This window comes from Parasteatoda tepidariorum, chromosome 10 (assembly GCF_982258835.1).
Source record: "Parasteatoda tepidariorum strain Cologne lab strain chromosome 10, Ptep-v5.0, whole genome shotgun sequence".
NCBI lineage: Eukaryota > Metazoa > Arthropoda > Arachnida > Araneae > Theridiidae > Parasteatoda > Parasteatoda tepidariorum.
In genome coordinates, this window is record NC_141764.1 from 51,566,158 (window position 1) to 51,581,987 (window position 15,830).

At 28.9% G+C, this 15,830-nt stretch overlaps 1 protein-coding gene and 1 long non-coding RNA gene across 2 annotated transcripts in view; one reads left to right on the plus strand and one right to left on the minus strand.

Annotated features, from left to right (window-relative positions):
* The window catches only part of LOC107447369 (terminal uridylyltransferase 4), a 101,249-nt gene extending 91,161 nt beyond the window's left edge, over positions 1–10,088 (minus strand). Inside the window, exon 1 of the mRNA XM_016062259.4 lies at positions 9,355–10,088. The gene's annotated coding sequence lies outside the window, so the exon portion shown is untranslated. The remainder of the gene's footprint in view (positions 1–9,354) is intronic.
* Positions 1–15,830, plus strand: part of LOC139426342 (uncharacterized) — a 36,199-nt gene that overhangs the window by 4,746 nt on the left and 15,623 nt on the right. The window lies entirely within an intron of this gene.

Consider the following 15,830-nt stretch of genomic DNA (forward strand, 5'->3'; position numbering starts at 1 on the left):
ACCGCAAAAAAAGTAAAAAATGATATCAATTTTGTTATTAAAAAGCTGAACGCTTTTTAGTGTTAACCTACAGATTAAAATTTATTGTTACTCATAGACATGCAGGAATGTGTTGTATACTCAATCCAAAGAGTGGTTTGTCAAATTAAAGAGCAGATGGCACAATTTAAAAAAGAACAGCGCAAAATACATTCTGACCACGGTATTCGAACCTGATACCTCCACGTTACATGTTGTTTAAGCAGAATGGAGACTTCTTTCGTCCTGGAGATCCGATTAAATTAATAACTAAAATCTCTCAGCTTTCGGATCTTAGAGTTATCAAATTATTCTGATGGTAAGGAAAATAATAAACGAAATTTTTTTTATATTATTCAAATTTTTTCCAGGTTGTTACGAACTCGGTTTTGCATTCCTTTTTTGATTAAAATGACTGGATATTAAACTTAAGATTTCTTAAAAATCAGTGTTTATTATTTTATTAATTAAAGTGTATAAGCGTAATTAAGAATGATGCTTAAAAAAATAATACTGTTTTTTGTTATTTAATTCTTAGTTATTTGTTGTTGTTATGTTGTTGTTAATTTACGTCGCACTAGAGCTGCACAATGGGCTATTGGCGACGGTCTGGGAAACATCCTGGAGGATGATCCGAAGACATGTCATCCCAATTTTGATCCTCTGCGGAGGGGATGGCACCCCCGCTTCGGTAGCCCGACGCTTAGTTATTTAATTCTTAGTTTATTTATATAAGCGTACATTTATCAAGTTTCATTAATTTTTATTATGATGCTCCTATAAATCCTGGATGCGAATCTCTATGAAAAATTTGTACTTAAATTTCAATGTTACACACCATTTTTGCATTGAATAACTTACGAATAATCAGTTTTTTGAAAGGAAAGACACTTGCTAAAGGCGGGGAAAGAAATGTGTCTAACGTTTTGAGGGTTGAAAAAAGTAGAAATTGTTATTCATAAATTGATTTTTAGGAAAGTGGTTAACTTAACAATTTTTAATCACTACATTGCTTATTTATAATTTTTAAAGTAATAAAAAAGTATATTGAAGGTGATATTTAATATTCAAACATATATAACGCTTTTTTACTTCTTTAATAAAATTTCATATTTATTTACATAACTACCAAATAAGAATAATTTCAATGACGGACAAGCATTGAAACTTTTAGGAAAAAATTTTTATTCCGGATAATCGTTTTTTTTTCTCTATTTGTTTGTAATAATAACTTGTTATCAGTAAAAAACAATTTTTTTGGAGCCAAGCCAATAATTCTAGCCATATCAAAATTTTTGTTGATATTTTTTTTATTTGTCTTTAAATTTGGTATCTGATAAAGTTCTTCCTCCGAAAAGATTAATAACTAATCTTTTTGGAGAGATTTTTTTTTAAACAGCTGTTAGAATGATAATCATAGAACCAAGATATGATACAGCTGACTTATTCTGTTTAAGATATAATGTCTCATTTAAAGGTTATGAAACATAGGTAAATAATGAAGCAATATTATTGTATTGTTAGTGAAGAGATTAGTGATTCTTGTTTTGAATGTGAGAGATAAAATCAAGTTCGATTTAGAATCTTTTTTAAAAGTTGTGTTCTTTCCTAAACTAAAAAGAAGAAAAAAATCTTATCTTTTTTCGAACCTAAAACGACGTGCGGAACAAAATGTAAACTAAAATATTTTCTAAAATTTTTTTTTTAAAATTGATTAAATTATATAAAGACACAACATCAATACATTTTTATTAATCAAAAACACATATCATTTTTTTCATCCAAGACAGTAGTACAAAAAGCTTAAATTGACAGATTTTCTAAAACATCATTATTCAAAAAGTAATTAGCGAATTAGAATACAGTAATATTAATATAGTGAAACCTCCAGGATAGATTACCTCTATGAAGCTACCTCCTCGATTTGCGACCACTTTTGGGAGACACGGAATTTTTTCCACCTCGATTTGCGACCACTTTTGGGACACACGGAATTTTTCCACCCCGATTTGCGACCACTTTTGGGAGACACGGAATCTTTCTACCTCGATTTGCGACCACTTTTGGGAGACAAGGAATTTTTTCCACCTCGATTTGCGACCACTTTTGGGAGACACTGAATTTTTTCTACCTCGATTTGCGACCACTTTTGGGAGACACTGAATTTTTTCCACCTCGATTTGCGACCACTTTTGGGACACACGGAATTTTTCCACCCCGATTTGCGACCACTTTTGGGAGACACGGAATCTTTCTAACTCGATTTGCGACCACTTTTGGGAGACAAGGAATTTTTTCCACCTCGATTTGCGACCACTTTTGGGAGACACTGAATTTTTTCCACCTCGATTTGCGACCACTTTTGGGAGACACTGAATTTTTTCCACCTCGATTTACGACCACTTTTGGGAGACACGTAATTTTTTTCTCCTCGATTTGCGACCACTTTTGGGAGACACGTAATTTTTTCCATAGACATTGTGTTGAAGAAAATTTTTAGGAGAGACCGCCATCAAAACCTCCTTCAGCGACCGTGCAAACCTCTGCACCAACTGCGGAAAAGGTCGATTGTGGAAACACGAAAAAATATTAACAAACAAGTCAAACGTTTTGAAAATATTTGTGTGTGGCTCTTATTTAGTGATATATATATATATATATATATATATATATATATATATATATATATATATATATATATATATATATATATATATATATATATATATATATATATATATATATATATATATATATATATATATATATATATATATATATATATATATATATATATATATATATTTGACGATTTCTGACAGGAACTGACTAAAGTCAGAGAGCACTAAAGACGATGTTATCAATGATTTATTTTTTAAGTTAGAAGTTAAATTAGAGAAAAAAAGTTATTAAAAAAAACTAAGCTTCTCAAACAAACAAGCCTCTTTAATTTTTTTTAAAGCTAAATAACTTTTGTGATATAATATTAAATACAAACTTAAACAAAAAGCATAATTGCTTATTTATTTAAAATAGTTCTATCATTCATGATTGTTAAATTTGTTTTTACACATAATTATGTTAGTTAAGGTCATTTTTATTGATGCTTAATTTTATTCATCGATCACATTTTAATGACATGGATGGCATTTCCGCACTAAGAAAATGACACTGAACTAAAATTAAATTTGGCTGCGAAAAATCATGTATCTTCGATATTATTTTGAAGTCAGTGGATGTAACCCCTAAGAGCGACCAACTTCCATTAACGACCATTTTAATGTGAAACAGAGAGTGGTCGCTTCCGAGAGGTTTTAAAATTTTATTATTAAATTACATAATTTAATACCTAGGACAACAATTGGTACAAACATGTAAATTGAAAGATTTTCTGTAAAATTTGTCGAATTTTATAAAAAAAATTCATGTAATTAATGAACAATTAAAGTACAGGTAAAATATATAGATTTCTATTCTTCGAATACGCAATTTATATTGTCAATTGAATAAGTGAAATTCTTGAAGAAGTTACAGCAAATTTACAGCTTATATCGACTGTAACGATGGAAATAAGCCGTAATTTAGTAAAAATTTAAAAATTTTTTGTAAAATTGTCGGTTAAGAGGTTATGACGACAAATTTTCCACAATTTTGAGACCAATGTGGTAAACACTGTGCATTGGTCTTTTTTTTTCTTAACTTGCAAGCTGGAATGCATCACTCTGATGATGGGTTTCAAGCCATCACCGTGTATAGAACTCCGGTTTTTCACAGTTCGTTCGTTGTAGTGGAACTAGGCGTCTGAGGCCTTACGGTCCTTCGGTTTTTCACAGTGACAAATCATCACTTCAACCACTGTTTTATCGTAGTAAATTAGTGGTATTATTATTATGTATACATAAATAACTCAATGTATCAATCCGCGATTTTAGATAGTTTAAAGAACAAAATTATAGAAAAATTTGTAGAATGCAGACATTTTAATTAAATATATTAGGAACCAATAAATAAACCTAATAATTCGGCATTTTAAAAAACCTCAAGTTATGAATGGCAATTTTTTTTTTGAAAAGGTACGAAATTCTATTAGTAATTATTTCCGTGGAAGATCAAAAGCAATTTTTTTTTAAATAGCATGGGATTGTTATGAGGGATATTTATAATGCATCGGTATAAATTTAACAGTGTATGACGGGAGGGGAAAAAAATAATTTTTCACAGTTATATAGCAACATTTGGGATTTTTTTTCCAGTTTTTTTTTCTTACACGAAATAAAGAAGTTGTTTTACCAGTATATTTATACAATTTATTTTTCATGATATTTGTTGCTTGTAGAATACTATTAAATTATTTTTCTTTTGATTTTCATCGTGCTGCAAAGTTTTTAAGCGTCCACAAAACATGTGTCATACACAAAATTTGATTTTACAAAACTGCAATCATGATTCTATAAACGGATAGTTTTATAACTACTGATTCCATTCGTACATATTGATTTTTAAGAGCGACTGATATTATGATCCAGTAATTTTAATAGAGGCGTTCACTGCCTTTGATAATGAACAGTTAATGATTGCTTTATAGATTTAGTTCAGCAGCAGCAGTTCCCAATTTTTTTTTGGCTACGGGAACCCTAAATAAAGCATTCTTTAGGCTTAACCCCGAATTCATAAATAAAGTTTATTAAGGTTGTTGAGAATGTTATTACGTATAGAAAAATATTTTTAAGATATTTAATTAGAGTAATGAATATTTTTTACTAGTTTATCATTAATAATCTTAAAATAGGTTTTATGTCCGGTAGTTAAATTTGAAGTTCCTATGAATATGCTTTTGGTGCTTATACATAAGCTGAAAATGAATAAAATGTGCCGAATTATGATTTACTTCGAAATGAAAACTTAAAAGAACTGCTATAAACGTTGACAATGGCTATTAGGGAAAATTATTTCTTTATGAAATAACTTATTTATTTTATTCTGATTTGAAAAGCTTAATAGGAAATACTTATACAATATTTTATAAATGTTTGTTCTTTTTATAATTTGCTCAATATCATTAAAAATATTACATTTTCTTTTAAAACAATGTCGTTTTTATTTCATTGGCATTATACTTGAAGTAATTTCACAAAGACAACAGAAAAATAAAATAAATTAGGAATTATTGGTTGGATTTAAATATAATCAAAGATTACAATACTCATCACTGCTCATAATAAGTCAACTATCCGTAACTTACTTGCGGAACCTCTTTGACTCTTCCATTGATTCCTAGGGTTCCGAAGAACACATTTGGGAACAGCTGATTTATGTAACGAAATGGTATCGACGGTATTTCAAACATCTGTATATTATTATTCAATGTTAGTAAGATATATTTATTCTCGAATTTTAACCAAGCACAGTTCAAAACGTTAAAGTTATCTTAAGAAAATCTCTTTCAAGCGCTTGCGAGTTTTCTTTACCATATGGTATACCCATGTGCATATGAAATCCTGATGAAACTTCTTGCGTAACATTTCTTGCACATTCCCTTTCAAGCTTTTTAAGGAATTGGATTATGGAATTAAATATGGCAATAAAATATCGGATAAATTGGACAATTCTGTAAAGATTAATTTTAAGCAAAATATCAGTTGGTAAAGACCCCTTTAGTACTGATTTGCCAAATGACGAAATGAAAAAGGATCCCTATTGTTCGACAAAGTAATTTTGTCTGCTTTCTATTGAAAAATAATATTTTCATTTAAGCGAAAATACATTCCATTTTTAATAACTAATTAACAATTGGAAAGTATAAATAAAATTTTTAGTTACATATATCCAGTAGAACTCTAACAAAATATTTTATTATTCTTTAATCCGAAACAAAAATTTAAAAGCATCTTGAGTCATAGAAAACATTGCATAATGAAGGTCGTTTTACGCAGCACCTATTATGTTACGAAAATAGGTCAAGAATAAATAATTCATTCAGTTTTTCTTTAAAATAATAATTTTATGTGCTCTCCCCTATTATTTTCTGTTTGCAAATTGATTGAAAAAGTGTGTAGCACACACAATTGCGATAATAAAATTTTACGCAAGATTAAAATTGTTTAAAAAGATTCTATATTTTTTCAAAGGATAATGGATGAAATATCAATTTTTCTATCAAAATAGAACTTGGCAATTATTTCATTGATTGACAAAATTCTAAAAATTGAATTTCGAAATTTTTTTTAACAAGAGTAAATGTTATTAAGTTGATAAATTTTAACCGTGGCAGTATCTGAATAGAAGGATTAATTTACTGCAAGTAGCTGTTATGAAATGATTTTTTTTAAATATTTTGGTGGCGCCCTCTATCGAACAAAAAGATACTGAGTCTTACTATGTAAGAAGTCAATTTTAACTGATATCAATCAATAAATAATTAAATAAATAATAATTAAATAAGGTGAGCTAATTATTATTCTTGTTTATTCTGCTATCTAGCATTAAGATTAGACATAAATTTAAATTTGGTACACATCCATTCCACCGGCATAGACGATAAAGTCTTCAATAAAATAATAAATTCACCTTTTTTTAAATTTTTTTTTATTTAAATAAATAAAAAATAATTGAATAAAAAAATCACCGAAATGGGTAAATACCTAAAATTTGGCTTTTACTTTAAAACCATTAGACCTGTATGCCAGTACCTTTTTGCTTGAAATTGAAGGTATTTAAATATCATTATGGTACTTCTTGAAATTTATTCACTACATTTTATTAATAATTTATTCATGATGAAACGGAACAGAGATAAGATACTTTTATATTTAAAAATCGCTTAAAAATATTTAATTTAAAATGATCGACTCTGCAATTTTTTTATCCTTACGACAACCAAATAAATAAATTGACTGAGTGTGCTTAAAAGAAATCGCTAAAGTCCTTACCTGCTACACTCGATATTCAGTTTTTACAAATAGAAAAAAAACATGAACTTATTTTAAATTGAAGAAAAAAATTAAATTTATAGAAAACATGTATGATTATAGCAAAAGGGGTGACCTTATTCTCTTTTCATATATACGTATCCAAAGTTAAGGAGGGACACTTTAACTTTATTGTGTGCGTATTATTGTTTACTGTCTTATTGCAAGTGTTGTAATATTCAATTTTTTTCCTCCAAAAAAAGGTAAAAAAGCAAACGCTTTGTCGTACTGACCCAAATCTTGCGGATAAAAATTTTCAATTAATAAAATGAAAATAAAAAAAAGATCATTATCAAAGTTTTTACTACTACCACTTAATTTAGCGTTTTGAGTGGCAGTTTTTAACGTGCAGGTCGTTAAATTTTTATATTTACGCATCATTTATCTTTTCTGTATTTGCAATTTTCCAGATCAGAATATTTATTCAAAAATAATTTCATTTTTACTGCCATCATTATACGTGGTGCTGCTATCTAGCGACATTTGATGGAGTTATTTTTAGAGCTCAAAAGGAAGGAGCTCATTTTGCATTCCTCATTTTGCACCTGGAATATGATATCCTTTCCTTCGAACGAATTTTAACACTCTTGCACCACATCAACTTAATGTAACATTTTAAACGTAATAGCAACAACAATAATAAATAATATGCAAGAATAAAATATAAATTGATATCCATATTTTAATAGTTTAAAATAATTGTTTGCGTTTTAATTTGTGTCGCAAAAAAAAAAAAAAAAAAAAAAAAAATTGCTTAATTTTAGTAGTTGAGTAGACCATCCAGTGGGTTGCCGAGGTGGGTGCAAAGTGGATACCTTGACTAAACTTATTAATTAGATGCCTTTGAAGAGAAAAGAAAAATGTAATAATGTTATTTCTGGAAGGAGGCAAAATAACTTCTAAGTTATTAGAAAAAAACATTGGAATGATATATACTGGTTGCTACATTCGAATGATGTATACTGGTAGAGATGTCCATCATCAAGAATTTGACGAATCCTCTATCCTTGTTACTTCGTTGGAATTTTGGGTATAATTTTAATTTCGACATCGTCAAAATCCTTTCCACTCCTGTCACGTCAGCTCAATTTGATGCCCTGGAATCTTGCTCCATTCATATGATCCAATTCATTATGTACGGATGCAGATTACCTTTTAAATGACATAAGTGCCTCACCACATCTCCATTGCGGGTGGTAATGCATTCTATTCTGATATGTCTCTCTTGGTCACTGCTGTTTTTCTTGCTTTGTTTTTTCACCTCTTCTTAATTTCTTTCTTCGTCAACTTTACGTCTTCTGTTTCAAACCTCTTTAGTTTTCCTCACTCACGTGTTGCGAGTTTTGAGAATTGGTTCCTATTTTCTAGCAATTGAAACGTGTCGTCTTTTACCTCCTTTATAAATTTTTGAAGCGTTGGAGTTTTTATATTATTGAGATATACATAGCTGTCAAGGACAAAAGTATAATGTTACACATTTCAACAGTTACGAATTTTATTGCATATCTTTATATTTATGCTATCAAGGTTAGCACGGCCCTTAATACTAGAACGACTGAGGGAGCCAATTTGTCCCTCCTACGTTTTTTGTACCTCTGCAATTCAAAAAAATAACTTACTGAAAGTATTTCTAACTTTTTATAATTTGATCCAATTTAAGTGTTAATTTAATAATTTTTGTGTGAACTTTATTAAAACGTACATATAGAACCTTGTACCTACGATGAGGGTAGGTATCCCTCCATAAACCCAGATAGGCTTGGATATAAGGCATTTTTTTTATGAAGTTAGGGTATAAGATATGCTATTTTCATTAAAAAAAATACATATTTTAACATATATATGTAAGAGTTTAAATAACGTAAGTTTGTTAACGTTTAAAGGAATTAAAAAAATGAAAATAATCAGGTTATGAAATTAAAACAATTAATCAAAGTTAAGATTAAAAATAAGGTTAATCTTAAATGACTAATAAACAAATTAATGCTAAAACACTAACTAGAGACAATCGATTCACACCTTAAGTACATGATCTAATAAATACAATAAAAACTGTGTATGTGTCAAGGCAAACCCACAAGAATGCATAGCAAATTAAAATAAAATAATACTTAAATGAATAAGGTGAGGTAAAAAAATTATACATTAAATTGCGTCAAAAAAATAGGTCGAATAGTGGTGGTCCAGCATTGTTGAACACCGAATAACCCAATAGGTCCATTGGGTCAAAAATTAGAAATAAGTTAATAAACAAGAGCAATTAATATAATGATAAGGAGAGATGCATGTAAAAAAATATAAGGAAATAGCATTCTTGTAAGTATGAATATTATCTGTACTAACTATTAAGTAAAGCATTTCTACTCACCCTACATGTCGAAGACACAACGATCTGTGGCGATTGATAAAACAATCATGGAAAAAAAACACACACACACACACACAGAGTCGAGTAAGTTCATTTCATTGGCAAATTCATTTATTTATTTCATATCACTACCAGAAACAGTAAAGATTCACCAACTAACAAACGTTGCATCAGCTCACATGCACATTTTATTACACACGATTTTGTATCGTAAAAGTAGCACAAATCTTCAACATAAAAGATACCCTTTTCGCAAGGTATATCCGAGTTTTCACATTACTCCAAAACACACAAAAATCTTGTCAATAAATAATCATGGAATAAGAGAGAGAGTGTCCTTTTTTTCGTCATGCAACGCCTTAAGAAAACTCGGGGTCTCTCCTGAAAAGCCAATGAGGGAAAAAAGGGGTAGGACACCTTAAACAAAAACCAATGAAGAAAAAAGTGGGCTGTGCAAAATTCAACCCCTCAAGAAACCATTGGCCGATAGAAGAAGCAAGCAAGCACCGGACAGTATGGCCAACGCGCGATCACGACCCCCTTGTGTGAACGGGGACGCGAGGTCAAAAGGCTAAAGGTTAAAATTAACGAATACCGTCCGGTTCGCAATTAAAAGTACACATACTGTGTGAGAAAAAAAGGGAAAATGTCACGAGGTGAAGGGGACAAGACATAAAAAACTTATATATCTATTTCTCACGGTTGACCAGCGAATGCAGCTGCAACGAAAAAAGGGTCCAAAATCCTCCCACGCAGGTGTTAAGGAAGAGGGGATCCAAGATGGGTTCGGAGATTGTATCAAGTTACCCTTGGTAAAGGAAAAGCCTGGGGAAAATTTCTTAAGGCAGTGCATGACTGAAAAAAGTAAAAAAAAATAGTAATAGACAATTATAAATAAATTAATATTGCATAATTTATATATAAAGCATAAATAATAATCTATAAAAGTTAATAATTAAAAAATATACAATAATTAACATGTACATTGTAAATTGATAAATGATTTAAATATAAGCTGAACGTTAAGTGAAGTTAAGAGCAGTAATTCGTAAATAAATTAAGTGCTAAGATAATAAAAGTAAAGCAAATTAAGAAAACAAAATTAAAGCGAATTAAAAAAAAACAAAGTTAAAGCAAATATTAAAAAGCAAAAGTGAAGCAAAAATTAAAAAAACAAAATTATATAAAGGAGAGAATAAACTTGTGATAATTAACATTATCACAATATATAATTATTATTTATAAAGAAGAGGAAACTCAATTATCGAAGAAACTAATATTTAAGTGTAAATAAGAAGTCAGCGTTCCGTTTAGTCAAATATTTTCGCGAATTATATCGATTAAAATACCATAGAACTTAGATGATCAAGTCTATAGTAGGTTTTTATTAAATTAATTATGATTATGTTTTAAGATTTCAATCTCTAATTTATTTACTCGCAAATAAAAGCTTAAGGGAAGGGAACACGAATTTTTTTAAGAAAAATTTTTTTTTCTTACATTGGCACTACTTAAAAAAAAATTAACAATCGTTCTAACCCTGATAAATGTATCAGAAAACTATAGCTCTGCAAAAATTTATTACGTCCGACAAAATATACTCATTTTTTTTAATGTAAAAATGATTTAAATATTAATAATTTAAACTTTCGTATTTTATTCTTTCTGAAATAATAAGCATAAGTTAAGCACTTTTCTTGATTAAAAAAGAAATCTCTCATTAAAATACTACTATTTAACTATTACTAAATATGAATTTTTATTGTCATTAGTAGTCAATTGATTAACTCCTTTGATTGGATGCCTGGGACAATTGCCCCTTTCCGAACTTCTTTAAAGTAAATGGAGGATGTATCTAGCGATAATATATTGAATTTAAAAAAATTTTTTTTAAAAAAGTTTATTCGTTTTTTCTGTTACTTCATTCAATATCTATCCTTTTAGTATGAGTAAGTAAGACACACAAATTGCTTTGAGAGTATATCAATTGGTCTCTTTTGCATTTTTAATATTTTTTTCGAAATCAAAAATTACACTGTTTATTAATAAAAATATTTTAAACTTCAGTGGTATTAGTCCTGCTGTCAATTGATGAAAATTGATTGATGTCAAGTGATGAAAAATACTCAGAACACAATAAATCATTTGTCTAGAGAACAATATCAGATGCTTAAATAGGTATAAGTCAAACATTGTACTTTTTGTAAATAAAACCTATATATTTTCTAAACTATTATAGTTCTACCATTTAGCATTTGAACTTATTAGATTCAGCATTAAGAAGAAGTAATAAATAGAAACAATTCCAAGCCTGTCTGCATAGAATATTCTGTTTTTTCTCTAAATCCTCCATTTCCCCCCAAAAGTCAGAAGCATATACATTGAAAAGCAGGAGAGTTTTCAAACTTACAGGGTGTTATACTACCTTTAAGACTATCCTTTTTTTTTAATTCCACGATGACTGCCTTTAATATATAATTTAAGAACCCTTCTAAAAAATAAAGTAAGAAAATATGGAGATTAACCGGTCGCCAAATTATTATTAAAGCGAAGAAAAACAAAAAACGCTTTTGAAATCTGTCAAATCACTAGTGAGGAAGTTGGGAGAAAAACATCAAAGCCAGTTTGATTACCTGATAAAAATTGTAGATGTTTCTAATAATCTCCTTTCAATTCTTCCTTTTTGCTAGGAAAATCAAATAGTTTTTGATGTTTTTAATCAAGCCTTCCTCACTAGCGGTTTGACAGATTTTGATAGCCCTTATGTTTGCTCCTTGCTTAAGTGTAGCGACCCTTTATGTGTCTACTTTTTTTAAACTTTATGATTGACAAGGATTCTAAAAATATTTTTTCATGATCATCATTGCGGAATCACCCTGTATTTATCAATCTATCTATCTATAAGTACAAAAGTGTACAAATGATGTTAAGTGCTGGTTAAATAAATAAAAAATCAGATTCATTAATTGCTTATCACAATCATTATAAATATTTTTTAAACAAAAAGTTTCTTAAATAAAAATATGAAAGCTTATACTATGTGTGTATCTCACTGATATTGTGAAAATGTCCTATTTTGTAGTGATCTAAGCACTCCCATGAAAAAGCGTTACTAAATATGTGCTTAAGCTATTTACTAGGTGGATATTTTCTTTTGGGAGTTACAATTTAACTTGTACAATTTTAAATTATTTAAACATTGTACTGGTTAAACTCCATTTGATTTTATTAGAGTAAGAATGAAGCATAATGAATAGCTCATAAGTAGATCTCTTAGTGCTGACAGGTAAAATAAAAAAAATAAATAAATAAAAATTAATATTCTGCATTTTGTTCCATCCTGTTCTTCGGTACTGATTTAAAACCCCACAGAAAAGGTTTGTCTATCGTTCTAACAATGCCCTCACGTCCTCCGAGGAGTTTTAGAGGAATTTTCTTCTTTTTGTGCATTAGACTTACTTTGAAGCACTCTCACCGGCTTACTTTGATAACGTAATTTTGATTTTCGCTTAGTCTACTATCTACCAAGCATAAGATGAACTCCGGAAGGCTCGCTTTTGCAAAGAAGTTGGGGTGGTTTATATGAATGTCAACCAGGGAGTCCCAGCTCGCCTTAGTATTTAAAGGGGTAGCGAAGCAATAATTAAGATAAGCTTGAATTTTGCGTGAAATTAAAAACTTCGGTCCTGATTCCGATCTTTCAATCGGGCACATAGAGCCGCTTGTGCCACTAAAAATATGAAATTATAATATTTATGTAATTATAATTATTTATATTTATAAATAAATATAATTATAAATATTTATAAATAGCAAAAACCTATTAAAAGATATAAAAATTAGCAATTTTTTTCCTGCATTGTTTCGTCAGGTTACTATTGTAAGTGAATGCAAAGAATTTTTTCGTCTTAAATATAAATAATTTGTAATGGTGGTTGTTACGTGGTAGTTCCATTTGCTGTCATGGTGGTAGTTACGTTTGAATAATTTAATAAATTAAATAAATAAATAGGAATTGATTTCGTACCATTTCTAACATTTTTAGTCGCTTGTGGCGTCCCTGACTGCACGATTATTAGATCTTTAAATAGTTTATATGCAGTAGTGGTCAAAATCATTGCAAAATAAATTTATTAAGATACAAAATTAAATGGCAAAGCATATCTTTACTATCGCTTTAAATATTTAAGAAAATTCTCTTGTAAAAATGGGAGAAGTGGGCAAGCATGGATTAGCTGAAACTAATCGCCAAGCGGAATCTCGCTTTTAGTTCTATGTAGTAGCCAACACAAAACATTATCTTCCCCTAAAAATAAATAGACCAGTCCGTTGCTAACGCGACTGCCACCAACAACTCTAGTGTCGAGGGATTATCTCGTGATTACCAAAGAATAGCATTTAGCTTTATACGGTTAACTATCTGTAAATCTATCAATAGATTTTTTACACTCTATTGATAGTTATTAATGTAAAGCCAAATACAGATGGCTCTAGTGGCAAAAAAACCTAAGAGTAATTTGAATTACTATTTCTGGTTTATTTTAAAAACAAAAACCTTGAGTTTACGCTATCGTTTACATGCCTAAGAAATGTATTCGTTGAATTCGGGATTATTCCTTTGTAGACAATTGAAAAAGTTTAGGTTGATATCATTTGTATATTAATATTATTATTTATATATCATTTATATATTGTTATATATAATTATTGCTAATAATATTATTACTTATATATTATTATTTATAAATAATATTAGTATATATCACTTATATATTAATGTTATTATTCATATATCATTTATACATTATTATATTTAAAGATATACTTTTAAATTAAAGCAAATAAATGACCAAAATGAACTGTAACTCTTAAAAGGAATAATCTCGATTTATTTCATTTATTGTGTATGGTATTACTACCCTTTTGCTTACGGGTGGTGCAACATATGGGGCACACTTGATGATACATCATAGCACACCGTAAGCAAAGGGTTAATTCGATTAATCTGCAACCCATTTAGACCTTGCGTGCTTTTAAGAAGACTGTTCCATATTTTTTTCAAAGGAGAAAGATGCCGTAGCAGAAGTTTTTAATACCTGGGAATTACTTAGCAAAAAAAGTTATTTCTGTGTGCATTTTAGGGTTGCAAATATTAATTATCTGTATCTAAGTCAACGGGTAGTGTTTTTTTAAAGCTAAAGTGGTAAGCAATAGAAAGAAATATTCATTGGTATAAACAATATCTAGTGTTTATTTTTTACATATCAGTGGCTTTCATACGTAGACCATTTTTGAATCCGGGAAGTAATAGTTTAAATATATAAAAAATCGGAAATTTTTTTATGAGAATGGTAATCTTGAGTGAAAATTCAAGTCCTAATCTCAATTATAAAACTTTCTGGAATATCTAGTTTGTTTACGCTTCGCCTTGTAACCACAACATCGATGGTGGGATACACCAGAATATATGGGATGCACCAGAATGTATGGGATGCACCAGAATGTATGGGATACACCAGAATGTATGGGATACATCAGAATGCATGATTTATCACCCATATTCAACTCAACTGATTTGATATTATAGTGTGAAAATAAAAATAATTATTACAGCTTGTTGGTTTGCGGAAATTTTTTTCAAAAAGAAGGTATCGTGTTACTATTCCAGAGCATTTAATTTGCATATTTTGTGTTTGTAAACATACTTTAAAAAATAAAATCAAAGTATTTTCAAAGAAATATTTTTTTATTTATTTTGATGCGGTTACAAGCAAAAAATGTGCAGTATGACAAAGGTGAGAAGGCTGGAAAAAAGTAATAAATAACATATATACATTTCTCTCTGATGAAACATGAAGCATTCTTAGCCTATTTTTAATACTCAATCGATCTGTACCTTATATCTTGATTTATATTCTAATTGACAATTCTTTTTGTTTTTATTTAAGAAAAAAAAATACTTTAAATGATACAGAAATGATAAAAGGTCAGGTTTCTGTAAGATATCAGGATAATTCAAATTTCTGTTTATATCAGCCAATCGTTATGAATAATTTGATTTATTGTGGATAATATTTAAAAATTAAAATTAAATTAATTCACTTCTTTTGCAAAAACTTTTTCCATAAAAATGCTTTATTAAATCCTTCAATTGAGTCGCTTTTATTTGATTAATAATGCTGAATATTGTTTTGCAATAATGCTTTACAAGGATATATTATTCTGATTTTATTGACGCTTTACATAGATATATTATTCTGATTTAATTAATACTTTATTTAAAAATATCATTCTGATTTTTCTAACACTTTAGGCATATCATTCTAACTTTGCTGACGCTATACATAAATATATTAATTCATATACATAAATATGTTAATATAATTTTTTCTGAAACTTTTTATTGATACCTAAATATATTTTCACGATTTTGCCGATCCTTATATAGATATATTGGTATACTAAATTTGCTAATG